Source organism: Pongo pygmaeus, chromosome 20 (genome assembly GCF_028885625.2).
Source record: "Pongo pygmaeus isolate AG05252 chromosome 20, NHGRI_mPonPyg2-v2.0_pri, whole genome shotgun sequence".
In the NCBI taxonomy this organism is placed as follows: Eukaryota; Metazoa; Chordata; class Mammalia; order Primates; family Hominidae; genus Pongo; species Pongo pygmaeus.
This window is the reverse complement of record NC_072393.2, coordinates 24,976,888-24,991,411: the sequence shown is the minus strand read 5'-3', so window position 1 is coordinate 24,991,411 and position 14,524 is coordinate 24,976,888. Positions and strand designations below refer to the sequence as shown.

At 40.9% G+C, this 14,524-nt stretch overlaps 1 pseudogene; it reads left to right on the top strand.

Annotated features, from left to right (window-relative positions):
- The first annotated feature begins 224 nt into the window (after positions 1 to 224).
- On the top strand, positions 225 to 1,250 carry LOC129021047 (hepatitis A virus cellular receptor 1-like; annotated as a pseudogene).
- Positions 1,251 to 14,524: the final 13,274 nt, after the last annotated feature.

Genomic DNA, 14,524 nt, shown 5'->3' with positions numbered 1-14,524 from the left:
CTGGCCATAAATTTGCCCCAAAACTGGCCATAAACAAAATCTTTGCAGCACTGTGACATGTACATGATGGCCATAACGCCCACGCTGGGAAGTTGTGCATTTACCAGAATAAGGGCAAGGAACACCTGGCCCACACAGGGTGGAAAACCATTTGAAGCCATCCTTAAGCCACAAACAGAGACTAGGAGGAGGGAGAAGAAGCTGGAAAACTGCCTTCTAACTAACTGGCTGATCCCATAATTCATCCTTAAGTGGCCATCTTAAGCCTCATCCTACATCTGGCAGATTCTGTAGCTGGTTCTGTAAAGGTTGGTGGAATGGCAGGTCCGTCTATCATGCTACCCTGCTGCTACAATGGAGCTGTCACATCCATGTGCTGGAATAGAGGCAAATGTTCTTTATTCACATGCCGAAATAGCATTGTCTGGACCAATGGAACCCACGTCACCTATCGGAAGGACACACACTATAAGCTATTGGGGGACCTTTCAAGAAGGAATGTCTCTTTGACTATAGAAAATACAGCTGTGTCTGACAGTGGGTTATATTGTTGCCATGTTGAGCACAGTGGGTGGTTCAATGACATGAAAATCACCGTATCATTGGAGATTGTGCCACCCAGGGTAACGACTACTCCAATTGTCACAACTGTTCCAACCATCACTTCTGTTCGAAACAGCATCACTGTTCTAATGACAACAAGCGTTCCAATGACAATAACTGTTCCAATGACAACAACTGTTCCAATGGCAATGAGTGTTCCAACAACTAGTATTCCAACAACAACAACTGTTCCAATGGCAATGACTGTTCCAACAACAACAAGCATTCCAATGACAACAATGGTCTCTACCTTTGTTCCTCCAATGCCATTGCCAATGCAGAACCATGAATCAGTAGCCACTTCACCATCTTCACCTCAGCCAGCAGAAACCCACCCTATGACACTTCAGGGAGAAATAAGGACACAACCCACCAGCTCACCATTGCACTCTTTCACAACAGATGGGAATGACACCGTGACAGAGTCTTCAGATGGCCTTTGGAATAACAATCAAACTCAACTCTTGGTGCTTCCTGCTCTTTTTGGTGTCATCATTGCCAAAAAGTATTTCTTCAAAAAGGAGATTCAACAACTAAGTGTTTCATTTAGCAGCCTTCAAATTAAAGCTTTGCAAAATGCAGTTAAAAAGGAAGTCCAAGCAGAAGACAATATCTACGTTGAGAATAGTGTTTATGCCACGGACTAAGACCCAGTGGTGCTCTTTGAGAGTTTACGTCCATGACTGCAGAAGACTGAACAGGTATCAGCACATCAGATGTCTTTAAGACTCCAAGACAATTTTTCTGTTTCAGTTTCATCTGGCATTCCAACATGTCAGTGATACTGGGTAAAGTAACTCTCTCACTCCAAACTGTGTATAGTCAACCTCATCATTAATGTAGTCCTAATTTTTTATGCTAAAACTGGCTCAATCCTTCTGATCATTGCAGAGTTTTCTCTCAAACATGAACACTTTAGAATTGTATGTTCTCTTTAGACCCCATAAATCCTGTATCCATCAAAGAGAATAGTCCCTGGAAACATAACAAATGAACTTCTATCTTGGCCATCAGAGCTGTCCAGAAGAGGGGAATCTGTCTTAAAAATCAACAAATCCAATGTGAGACTTCATTTGGAAGCATTGCATGATTATCTCTTGTTTCTATATTATACTTCCAAATGTTGCATTTCCTATGTTTTCCAAAGGTTTCAAATCGTGGGTTTTTATTTCCTCTATGGGAAAACAAAGTGAGTATAATTCACTCTAACAGGTTTAGCTGTTTTCTCATGACTCTGGAAATGTGATGCATTAAGTACTGGATCTCTGAATTGGGGTAGTTATTTTACCAGTTAAAAGAGGCTACAATAGTATGGAACACGTAGACACCAGGGGAAGAAAATCATTTGCCAGGTGATTCAACATATTTATGCATTATTTATTTATTTTTTTCAGATGGAGCTTTGCTCTTGTTGCCCAGGCTGGATTGCAATGGTGAAATCTCATCTCACTGTAACCTCCACCTCCTGGGTTCAAGTGATTCTCCTGCCTCAGCCTCACGAGTAGCTGGAATTACAGGTGTCTGCCACTATGCTCAGCTAAATTTTTGTATGTTTTTGGTAGAGACAGGGTTTCCCCACGTTGGATAGAATGATCTCGAACTCCTGACCTCAGGCTATCCAGTTGCCTTGGCCTTCCAGGGTGCTGGGATTACAGGCATGAGCCACCACGCCCCGTCTATTTATGCAATTTTTATTACATGTGTGTCATGGTGCTAAGCATTTAAACAACCATCAGGCTTTATGAACAAATTTTTAGAACCAAGAAGGTCAGAAATAAGAGAAAAAAAAAGGCTGGAGTAGGGAAAAGGCTTCCTTTTCTGCCTTATAAGTTACATTGCAGATATAAGTGTTTCAAACTCACTAGTTTTGACCCAAATTCTAAATCGTCTCCAAACCACTTTTATGTTTAAAATTGATTTGAAGGCTAGCGCCATGGCTCATGCCTGTAATCCCAGAACTTTGGGAAGCCAAGGTGGGCAGATAGCTTGAGCCCAGAAATTTGAGACAAGCCTGGGCAACATGGCAAGACCCCATCTCTATTAAGAAAAAAATTTAAGAAAAAAAAGAAAGATAAAATTGTTTTGGAAAGGCAAAGTGTCCTTCTCATATCTAGTCAATTCCTGTAATTTTTTTTTTTATAATTCAATTAGGCTTATTGTAAGGATATCTTTAGTCAGTACAAAAATACATAAAAAACAATTATACTAAACCAGCATAATTGTTTAGAAGTATATATTTGCCAGCCGGGCGTGGTGGCTTATGCCTCTAATCCCAGCACTTTGGAAGGCTGAGGCGGGTGGATCACTAGAGGTCGGGAGTTTGAGACCAGCCTGACCAACATGGAGAAACCCCGTCTCTACTAAGTATAGATTTGCAAGAGCTAGATTTGTCGGAAAAGAAACATTTCTACAAGAACATTTAAGGCTGAGCATTAATTTCATTTTCAGTTTTAGTAAACTCTGAAATAATTCATGGTTGAGGTTCAGAGCTACCCATACCATAGTTGTCTGGGGTAACAGGATGCTTGCTTTCAGAGGAAAGTTTTAGTTTTCATTTTTGTTTTTTTGAGATGTAGTTTTGCTCTTGTCACTCAGGCTGAAATGCAATGGCGCAATCTTGGCTCACTGCAACCTTCGCCTCCCAGGTTCAAGTGATTCTCCTACCTCAGCCTCCTGAGTAGCTGGGATTACAGATGCCCACCACCACACCCAGATTATTTTTTATTTTTTGTGGAGATAGGGTTTCATCTTGTTGGCCAGGCTGGTCTCCAGCTCCTGACCTCAGGTGAGCCACCTGCCTTGACCTCCCAAAAGTGTTGGGATTACAGGCATGAGCCACCGTGCCCAGCCAGAGGCAACATGTTTTAACACGGTTATCATTCTAGGAAATTTATAGGTCCTTTGGAGGAAAATTCTGTGGGCAAATGAGATTATGATACATGGTATTTCAGTTTTCCCAAATGTGGCTGGCCTGATCTGGCCAAAAATTTTATTTTTTAAAATATAGTGTCTTTTTTCCTTAAATTTAAGGCAACATGCACAAAACAGGAGATTTCAAATTAAAGCCGAGATTTGTAGCTTCTCTGGAAAGACCCAGCAAGATTGGACTGGATTGCTATGTGACCAGGGTTCCACTAGATTGGAATGCATCCTCTAATCCCCAAGTCCTTACTTTCCCTTGCATGCTTACCTTTGTTACCTGCTTGACACCTGTGGGACTTTCAACTTTATGGCACCTGCTCTATTCTCTGGATCCTTCCTGGGGATTTATGATGCATAATAAAGACTCTGGGAATCTGGTTAGCTTTGCTTAACACAGCATTTCCAAAACTTGTTTGAATGCATGAGCACAGTCACTAGTAGCATTCTGTGAAGTACAATGTATGGGTACTTAGGAGTTTAGGGTAGTATACAGGATTGGGAATAGGACTTGAGTCTAATCCTAACTCTTAGCAGTTACACTGGATGACATTAGAGAAAATGGTTCTTTATGTCTACATTTTCTTCATCTGTTACATGTAATAATTTCCATATCAGCTATGATGTAAAGTGGTAATTCCAATGAAATGTTACATGTGGGAAGTCCTTGAAAAAACACTACAAATACTGAAACAGTTTGGAGAATTAAAAAACACTATGAAAACACAGCTTGGTAATTTTTTTTTCTTTTGAGACAGAGTCTGGCTCTGTCATCCAGGCTAGAATGCAGTGGCACAGTCTTGGCTCACTGCAACCTCCACCTCCCGGGCTCAAGCAATTCTCCTGCCTCAGCCTCCTGAGTAGCTGGGATAGCCACCATGTCCACTTAATTTTTGTAGTTTTAGTAGAGAAAGGGTTCCACCATGTTGGCCAGGGTGGTCTTGAACTCCTGACCTCAAGTGATCTGCCTGCCTCAGCCTCCGAAAGTATTGGAATTGCAGGTGTAAGCCACCATGCCTGGCCAGGGCTTAGTAAATAATTTCAGTGGTGTTACACCTATAAGTCTCTTGCTGTATGGTATCTTTTAAAATAACATGTCTTTTTTGAAACAGTTGATATTGGGTAATTTGGCCATCATCATATACTGTAGAAAAAAATTGGCAAGTGAAAGGGAGAATAGGTAAGAAGGAAGAAAGGGGAGGAATTTAGTGAATATGAATTATTTTCCTTTAAATATATTAGTCTTGTAGATCACATTGAGTTTTTTAAATTATTATTTAAGATATTGTTGACATTCCATTACCTACAGTCTTGGGACATTAGAACACTGGTATAATTAAGACTGTATGTTTAAATTGAGAAATTTTGCACAACTTTAACAAGTAGCAGAACTAATCATTCACTGATGGCTTTAGAGATGAAATAATATTGTGAATACATGAAGCTGTGAGGGACTTTTGGTGGTTGTCTAGGTTTATTTGTATGCATACTCATTAATAAAAGTTTTTTGTTTGTCTCCTGAAAAAAAACTCTACAAACAATAGCATGAGCAATCTGTGCCTTAAGGACATGCTCCTGCTGCAGATAACTAGCCCAGCCCATCTCTTTATTTTGGCCCATCCCTTCATTTCCCATAAGGGATACTTTTAGTTAATCTATTATCTACAGAAACAATGCTAATGACTGGCTTGCTGTTAATAAATATGTGGGTAAATCTCTGTTCGAGGTTTTCAGCTCTGAAGGCTGTGAGACCCCTGATTTCCCACTTCACACCTTCTGTGTGTGTGTCTTTAATTCCTCTAGCACTGCTGGGTTAGGGTCTCCCCCACAGAGGTGGTCTCGGTAATTATTTATTTCATTATTATCTTTACCACAAATGGAATTTTGTAAGGGCTCATTTCCCCAGCTTGTCTCTAGGAATTCCAATAGTCACTTGGGCTGTCTCTTGTGTCTCTTCAGAAAACTAAATAAACAGAAATCCAGTCCTAAACCCAGAAACTATGACATGCTTATATTACAAATGAATCTGTCTAGAGTACTTTTAAATAAGTTTAACCTACAGCATTCAAGTTGCAGACAAACTTTGGTGAAAAGCATTTCTTATCCAGGTTTTCCTGTATTTTCATTAAATCAAATAAACCAGAAGTTAAGTATTTATTTCTCTTCTACCTGTGCTAGACCTATTAATCCATAGGACTCCAGTCTGACAAGTGAACAATCAAGATCTACTTTAATTTTCACCCTTTGTTGGTTGTTAGCTTTTATACATAGAAACACACTCAGCTTGTCGGTTGTTAGTTTTTATACATAGAAACGCACTCAGCTTGATAGCAGTAGGAGCAAATGTCATAAGATCTAACAATTACTGAGAGCTAGCTACCAGCATCCTAATTTTTCTTTATGCATCATCTTTTTCATTCATCGCAATTCTTTGACAGAGAGGTGTAGATGTAATTATTATCCTCAGGATTCAGATGAGGATATAAAGACCCAGAGAGGCAGCCAGATATTAGAACTCAAACTATTAAGTTTGTCTCCAGGGCTGTGCTCCTGACCCATGCCAGACTACCTACCATAGAGACATGATCCATTCACCAAACAAATACTAACTGAAAACCTCCTGTGTTCAGAGTTCTCCCTATTAGGCACATCAAGGGAAAAGATTGGCACACCAAGGAAAAAGTGTAAGTGTGCCAGGACAGGGGTCTCGTTTCCAGAATTAAGTTACAGCTTACCTATTGAACAACTCATTTTAGCTAATATTTGACCACATAAGTTAGACCTTCCCTTCTGTGATGGTCAGGAATGGTGTTTTGTGGAGTGAGGGGCTTGCAGAGGTCGTATTAGTACATGAACTGACTGACAGGGATTTGTGTGCCCTTAAAGAGGGGGAGTTCAACAAGACACTAAAGCAGAAAACTGGCAGACTGAGACCCAGTGGGAAAGTAGAGTGAAACCCTGAACAAATCCTGCCGAGGATAAAATGTTTACCATGTTCTCATTGAAAAGGATAGCATCTGGAAGAGAGGTGGTCTTTCACATGGTGGGAAATACTCTAGAAGTGAAAAACGGTGGGCATGGATTCTATGATTCTGCTAGTCCTCTGTGTGGCGGGTAATGGGGGGCTTTCTTATCTCTTGAAACCTTCCTTGTGGACACCCACTTTTAACCTCACTGAAAGTGCTGAGCCCTGTTCAAAGACTCACATGAAGCCTATTTTTGAAGAGATTTTGAAACTGTAAACTCATAACTGTTTAGGAAATTTAGTTGTGCTTTGGGCAGGGTCAATGCCTTAAGAACAGCTCTACTGTTGTTTCATAACAGATTACTGTTATTTTACATAATATGGAAACGCAAGATTTTGCCTCAGAATTTGCATGGGGTGATCCTAAGAGGTTCATAATATGTGATATGAGCCAAGTAAGGGCAACAATTGAATTGACTTGATTACTAATCGAATCTAAAAACTTGAAGATCAGGCCAGGCACAGTGGCTCACGTCTGTAATCCCAGCACTTTGGGAGGAAGAGGCAGGTGGATCACGAGGTCAGGTGATCGAGACCATCCTGGCTAACACGGTGAACCCTGGTCACTACTAAAAATACAAAAAAATTAGCCGGGCTTTATGGCGGAAGCCTGTAGTCCCAGCAACGTGGGAGGCTGAGGCAGGAGAATGGCATGGGCGAAGCTTGCAGTGGGCCAAGATCGCACCACTGCACTCCAGCCTGGGCAACAGAGCGACAGTCCATCTTAAAAAAAAAAAAACACTTGTCCAAGTTCAAGTGTCATACCCTCTGGGAGGTATTATTTCTTTGTTGTTTTGCTTTTTAAGAAGGAGGAGCCACATATACTGGAGGACAGTGAGAGGAAGACCTTCTGTCTCCTTAGAGTATGTGTGAGATGGGGTCACCAGTGTGCCTAGTTTCTTTTATGAGGGTGGCTGAGCAAGTTATGAAATTGGCAGGTCTTGCATTGTGATAGGCACTTGAGAGTCTGTTTCCTGTTTCTTCCAATTAGTGGATAAGGAATATTTTGAAACCAGTAATAAATAGAGAATTGAAGTCATGCATGCTACCAGCTCAATTTTAACTGACTTATCTTCTGTATTTGCTACTAGTATTATTATCATTGTTATTTTTCTCATGACATTGGAGAGTTTCAGCAAAACAATAGTGGAAAGCAATCTGGATTAGTAGATCAGCATTCTGGCTCCTTTCTTGTCTCGTCGGTTGAAGATCACTATCAGCAAGCTTCCACTGGGAACCACTTCTTGACACCTACACCTGGTACCAGGCTCTAGAACTGCAAAGATGGATATAATATGGTTCCAGTTCTAAAATTCACCAGTGCCTTACAACCAGCAATAACAAGTGGAGAACTGGCAAGTGAGAAGTTGCAGTGGAGAGTAAAAGTGATACTCACAAATGTGCAGGTTTTCCATGCGGAGAAGAAGAATGCGGGAAAAGAAAAATGTACATCTATGCAAAAAAGCAGTTGAAGTACAGGACATGAAGTATAAAAATATGAGGCTTATTTGAGGACAGGGTAGGACAAGAAGTGGAGTTTGACAAGAGAATATACTTTGGGAGTGTAGTGTAGATTTGGGATGTTAAGAGATGCTGGCCTTAGAAACATGGATGAGAGCTCAGCTGTGTAGGCTGTTATGAACCACCAAATGTTTTGGAGCAGGGCTGCAATGTGAGCAGTTCTGTGTTTCACAGAGAATACTGCTAACCTTTTAGAAAGTTTAAGCTTGAAAAAATACAATGTGTTCAGCAAAGTGCAGTGCAAACTTGGAATTTGGTACCCTCTTTGATAGAATACATTTTCTCTTTTTAAAAAGAGACTTTTCACCCCAGAATGTATGGGCTGCCTTCGTACACATGGTTAAATAATAATGGAAAGGTAAGAACATTTATTTTCCCCAAATCAAATTCAATTCAACAGTGTTTAAACTTCCCTAATTGTGTATTACTCATTGGTGCATATTTAAACTAAAAGTAGACATCTTTAGAAGGGAGGAACTCCTTTTCTGTCAAAAGCATTGAGGATGGGCTCTGGGAGCTGAATGATGATACATATAAAATAATTTTGGACAAATGATTACTATAATGGGTATACCAAAAGCTTATGTAAATCAGTAAAAAGTTAAATAATTTAATAGCAAAATAAGTAGAAGGCATGACTAGGCAATTCAAAAAGTAGTATACTAAACATATATAAAAACAAGTTACCTAATAGTTACTAAAATTTATATTAAAATAATGAGATGCCACCGAGCATGGTGGCCCAAACCTGTAATCCTAGTACTTTGGGAGGCCAAGGTCAGGAATTTGAGACTAGCCTGACCAACATGATGTAAACCTGTCTCTACTAGAAATACAAAAATTGGCCAGGCGTGGTAGCACGCACCTATAATCCCAGCTACTAGGGTTGCTGAGACAGGAGAATTGTTTGAACCTGGGAGACAGAGGTTTCAGTGAGCCGAGATCATGCCACTGCACTCCAGCCTGGCCAACAGAGTGAGACTCTGTCTCAAAAATAAATAAATAAATAAATAATGAGATGCCATTTTTTCACATACCAAAACGGAAAATATTTTTTAAAACAGCATATTCCATTAAACTATCCACAAATAGTAAGTGTAGGGTAACAAGAGCTTTCCTAACACTGTTACAGGAAGTATAATTTGATGTCATATTCATATAGGGCAGTTTTTGCACTGTGCATCAGTGATCTTTAAAATGTGCTATATTTTGCCATGCGTGGTGGCTCCCGCCTGCAATCCCAGCACTTTGGGAGGCCGAGTCAGGTGGATTACAAGGTCAGGAGATCAAGACCATCCTGGCTAACACAATGAAACCCTGTCTGTACTAAAAATACAAAACATTAGCCAGCCGTGGCGGCACATGCCTGTACTCCCAGCTACTTAGGAGGCTGACACAGTAGAATCAAATCAGGGAGGTGGAGGTTGCAGTGAGCTGAGATCACGCCATTGCACTCCAGCCTGGGTGAAAGAGCAAGACTCCATCTCAAAAAAATATATATATTTATTAATAAGGAAATTTTAACTAATAAATTAATGAGTTTTAACATAATGAGGTTGCATCACCTCTCTGGGGTAAAGACCTGAGGTTCATCATCTCATGCCAAGGAAACCAGTGCATGGACACACAAGAAGTTGGTTTAGGAGCGGTGGTTTAATAGGCAAAAGAAATAGAAAGGAGAATAGCCGTCTGTTCTGAGAAAGAACAGTGCCTCTGAGTGGGACTTCCAGCCTGCAGTGAAGCACAATTGATTTTAAACACTGGCTTCAGGAGCAGATGTCTGATTTACATAGGGCCCAAAAATTGGTTGGATCGGGTTTGAAAGTTTACACAGCCGAGGCAGGCAGCCAAGATGGCCGAATAGGAGCAGCTCCGGTCTACAGCTCCCAGCGTGAGCAAAGCAGAATACGGGTGATTTCTGCATTTCCATCTGAGGTATCAGGTTCATCTCACTACGGAGTGCCAGACAGTGGGTGCAGGACAGTGGGTGCAGCGCACCATGTGCGAGCCAAAGCAGGGCGAGGCATTGCCTCACTCAGGAAGCACAAGGGGTCAGGGAGTTCCCTTTCATAGTCAAAGAAAGGGGTGACAGACGGCACCTGGAAAATCGGGTCACTCCCACCCTAATACTGTGCTTTTCCAACGGGCTTAAAAAACGGCACACCGGGAGATTATATCCTGCACCTGGCTCAGAGGGTCCTATGCCCATGGAGTCTTGCTGATTGCTACCACAACAGTCTGAGATCAAACTGCAAGGCAGCAATGAGGCTAGGGGAGGGGCGCCCGCCATTGCCCATGCTTCCTTAGGTAAACATAGTAGCCGGGAAGCTACAACTGGGTGGAGCCCACCACAGCCCAAGGAGGCCTGCCTGCCTCTATAGGCTCCACCTCTGGGGGCAGGGCACAGACAAACAAAAAGATAGCAGTAACCTCTGCAGACTTAAATATCCCTGTCTGACAGCTTTGAAGAGAGCAGTGGTTCTCCCAGCATGCAGCTGGAGATCTGAGAACGGGCAGACTGCCTCCTCAAGTGGGTCCCTGACCCCTGACCCCTGAGCAGCCTAACTGGGAGGCACCTCCCTGTAGGGGCAGACTGATACCTCACATGGCCGGGTACTCCTCTGAGAGAAAACTTCCAGAAGAACGATCAGACAGCAGCATTTGTGGTTCATGAAAATCAGCTGTTCTGCAGCCACCACTGCTGATACTCAGGCAAACAGGGTCTGGAGTGGACTTCTAGCAAACTGCAACAGACCTGCAGGTGAGGGTCCTCTCTGTTACAAGGAAAACTAACAAACACAAAGGACATCCACACCAAAAACTCATCTGTACATCACCATCATCAAAGACCAAAAGTAGATAAAACCACAAACATGGGGAAAAAACAGAACAGAAAAACTGGAAACTCTAAAAAGCAGAGCGCCTCTCCTCCTCCAAAGGGATGAAGTTCTGCACCAGCAATGGAACAAAGCTGGATGGAGAATGACTTTGACGAGTTGAGAGAAGAAGGCTTCAGAAGATCAAACTACTTTAAGCTACAGGAGGAAATTCAAACCAAAGGCAAAGAAGTTAAAAACTTTGAAAAAAATTTAGACAAATGTATAACTAGAATAACCAATACAGGGAAGTGCTTAAAAGAGCTGATGGAGCTGAAAGCCAAGGTTTGAGAACTACGTGAAGAATACAGAAGCCTCAGGAGCCGATGCAATCAAATGGAAGAAAGGGTATCAGTGATGGAATATGAAATGAGTGAAATAAAGTGAGAAGAGAAGTCTAGAGAAAAAAGAATAAAAGGAAATGAACAAAGCCTTCAAGAAAAATGGGACTATGTGAAAAGACCAAATCTATGTCTGTTTGGCGTACCTGAAAGTGACGGGGAGAATGGAACCAAGTTGGAAAACACTCTGCAGGATATTATCCAGGAGAACTTCCCCAATATAGCAAGGCAGGACAACATTCAGATTCAGGAAATACAGAGAAGGCCACAAAGATACTCCTCGAGAAGAGCAACTCCAAGATACTTAATTGTCAGATTCACCAAAGGTGAAATGAAGGAAAAAATGTTAAGGGCAGCCAGAGAGAAAGGTTGGGTTACCCACGAAGGGAAGCCCATCAGACTAACAGCGGACCTCTCGGCAGAAACTCTACAAGCAAGAAGAGAGTGGGGGCTAATATTCAATATTCTTAAAGAAAAGAATTTTCAACCCAGAATTTCATATCCAGCCAAACTAAGCTTCATAAGTGAAGGAGAAATAAAATACTTTACAGACAAGAAAATGCCAACAGATTTTGTCACCACCAGGCCCGCCCTAAAAGAGCTCCTGAAGGAAGCGCTAAACATGGAAAGGGACAACCGGTACCAGCCACTGCAAAATCATGCAAAATTGTAAAGACCATCAAGGCTAGAAAGAATCTGCATCAACTAACGAACAAAATAACCAGCTAACATCATAATGACAGGATGAAATTCACACATAACAATATTAACTTTAAATGTAAATGGACTAAATGCTCCAATTAAAAGACAAAGACTGGCAAATTGGATAAAGAGTCAAGACCCATCAGTGTGCTGAATTCAGGAAACCCATCACAAGTGCAGACACACACATAGGCTCAAAATAAAAGGATGGAGGAAGATCTACCAAGCAAATGGAAAACAAAAAAAGACAGGGGTTGCAATCCTAGTCTCTGATAAAACAGACTTTACACCAACAAAGATCAAAAGAGACAAAGAAGGCCATTACATAATGGTAAAGGGATCAATTCAACAAGAAGAGCTAACTATCCTAAATATATATGCACCCCATACAGGAGCATCCTGATTCACAAAGCAAGTCCTCAGTGACCTACAAAGAGACTTAGAAACCCACACAATAATAATGGGAGATTTTAACAACCCACTGTCAACATTAGACAGATCAATGAGACAAAGTTAACAAGGATACCCAGGAATTGAACTCAGCTCGGCACCAAGCAGACCTAATAGACATCTACAGAACTCTCCACCCCAAATCGACAGAATATACATTCTTTTCAGCACCACATCACACCTATTCCAAAATTGACCACATAGTTGGAAGTAAAGCTCTCCTCAATAAATGTAAAAGAACAGAAATTACAACAAACTGTCTCTAAGACCACAGTGCAATCAAATTAGAACTCAGGATTAAGAAACTCACTCAAAACCGCTCAACTACATGGAAACTGAACAACCTGCTCCTGAATGACTACTGGGTACATAATGAAATGAAGGTGGAAAAAAGATGTTCTTTGAAACCAACGAGAACAAAGACACAACATACCATAATCTCTGGGACACATTCAAAGTAGTGTGTAGAGGGAAATTTATAGCACTAAATGCCCACAAGAGAAAGCAGGAAAGATCCAAAATTGACACCCTAACATCACAATTAAAAGAACTAGAGAAGCAAGAGCAAACACATTCAAAAGCTAGCAGAAGGCAAGAAATAACTAAAATCAGAGCAGAACTGAAGGAAATAGAGACACAAGAAACCCTTCAAAAAATTAATGAATTCAGGAGCTGGTTTTTTTGAAAGGATCAACAAAATTGATAGACCGCTAGCAAGACTAATAAAGAAGAAAAGAGAGAAGAATCAAACAGATGCAATAAAAAATGATAAAGGGGATATCACCACCGATCCCACAGAAATACTAACTACCATCAGAGAATACTACAAACACCTCTATGCAAATAAACTAGAAAATCTAGAAGAAATGGATAAATTCCGGGACACATATACCCTCCCAAGACTAAACCAGGAAGAAGATGAATCTCTGAATAGACAAATAACAGGCTCTGAAATTGTGGCAATAATCAATAGCTTACCAACCAAAAGAGTCCAGGACCAGATGGATTCAGAGCAGAATTCTACCAGAGGTACAAGGAGGAACTGGTACTATTCCCTCTGAAACTATTCCAATCAATAGAAAAAGAGGGAATCCTCCCTAACTCTTTTAATGAGGCCAGCATCATCCTGATACCAAAGCTGGGCAGAGACACAACCAAAAAATAGAATTTTAGACCAATAACCTTGATGAACATCGATGCAAAAATCCTCAATAAAATACTGGCAAACAAAATTCAGCAGCACATCAAAAAGCTTATCCACCATGATCAAGTGGGCTTCATCCCTGGGATGCAAGGCTGGCTCAATATACGCAAATCAATAAATGTAATGCAGCATATAAACAGAACCAAACACAAAAACCACATGATTATCTCAATAGATGCAGAAAAGGCCTTTGACAAAATTCAAAAACGCTTCACGCTAAAAACTCTCAATAAATTAGGTACTGATAGGACGTATCTCAAAATAATAAGAGCTATCTATGACAAACCCATAGCCAATATCATACTGAATGGACAAAAACTGGAAGCATTCCCTTTGAAAACTGGCACAAGACAGGGATGCCCTCTCTCACCACTCCTATTCAACATAGTGTTGGAAGTTCTGGCCAGGGCAATCAGGCAGGAGAAGGAAATACAGGGCATTCAATAAGGCAAAGAGGAAGCCAAATTGTCCCTCTTTGCAGATGACATGATTTTATATCTAAAAAACCCCATTGTCTCATCCAAAAATCTCCTTAAGCTGATAAGCAACTTCAGCAAAGTCTCAGGATACAAAATCAATGTACAAAAATCACAAGTATTCTTATACGCCAATAACAGACAAATAGAGAGCCAAATCATGAGTGAACTCCCATTCACAATTGCTTCAAAGAGAATAAAATATCTATTAATCCAACTTACAAGGGATGTGAAGGACCTCTTCAAGGAGAACTACAACTCACTGCTCAAGGAAATAAAAGAGGATAAAAACAAATGGAAGAACATTCCATGCTCATGGGTAGGAAGAATCAATATCGTGAAAATGGCCATACTGTCCAAGGTAATTTATAGATTCAATGCCATCCCCATCAAGCTACCAATGACTT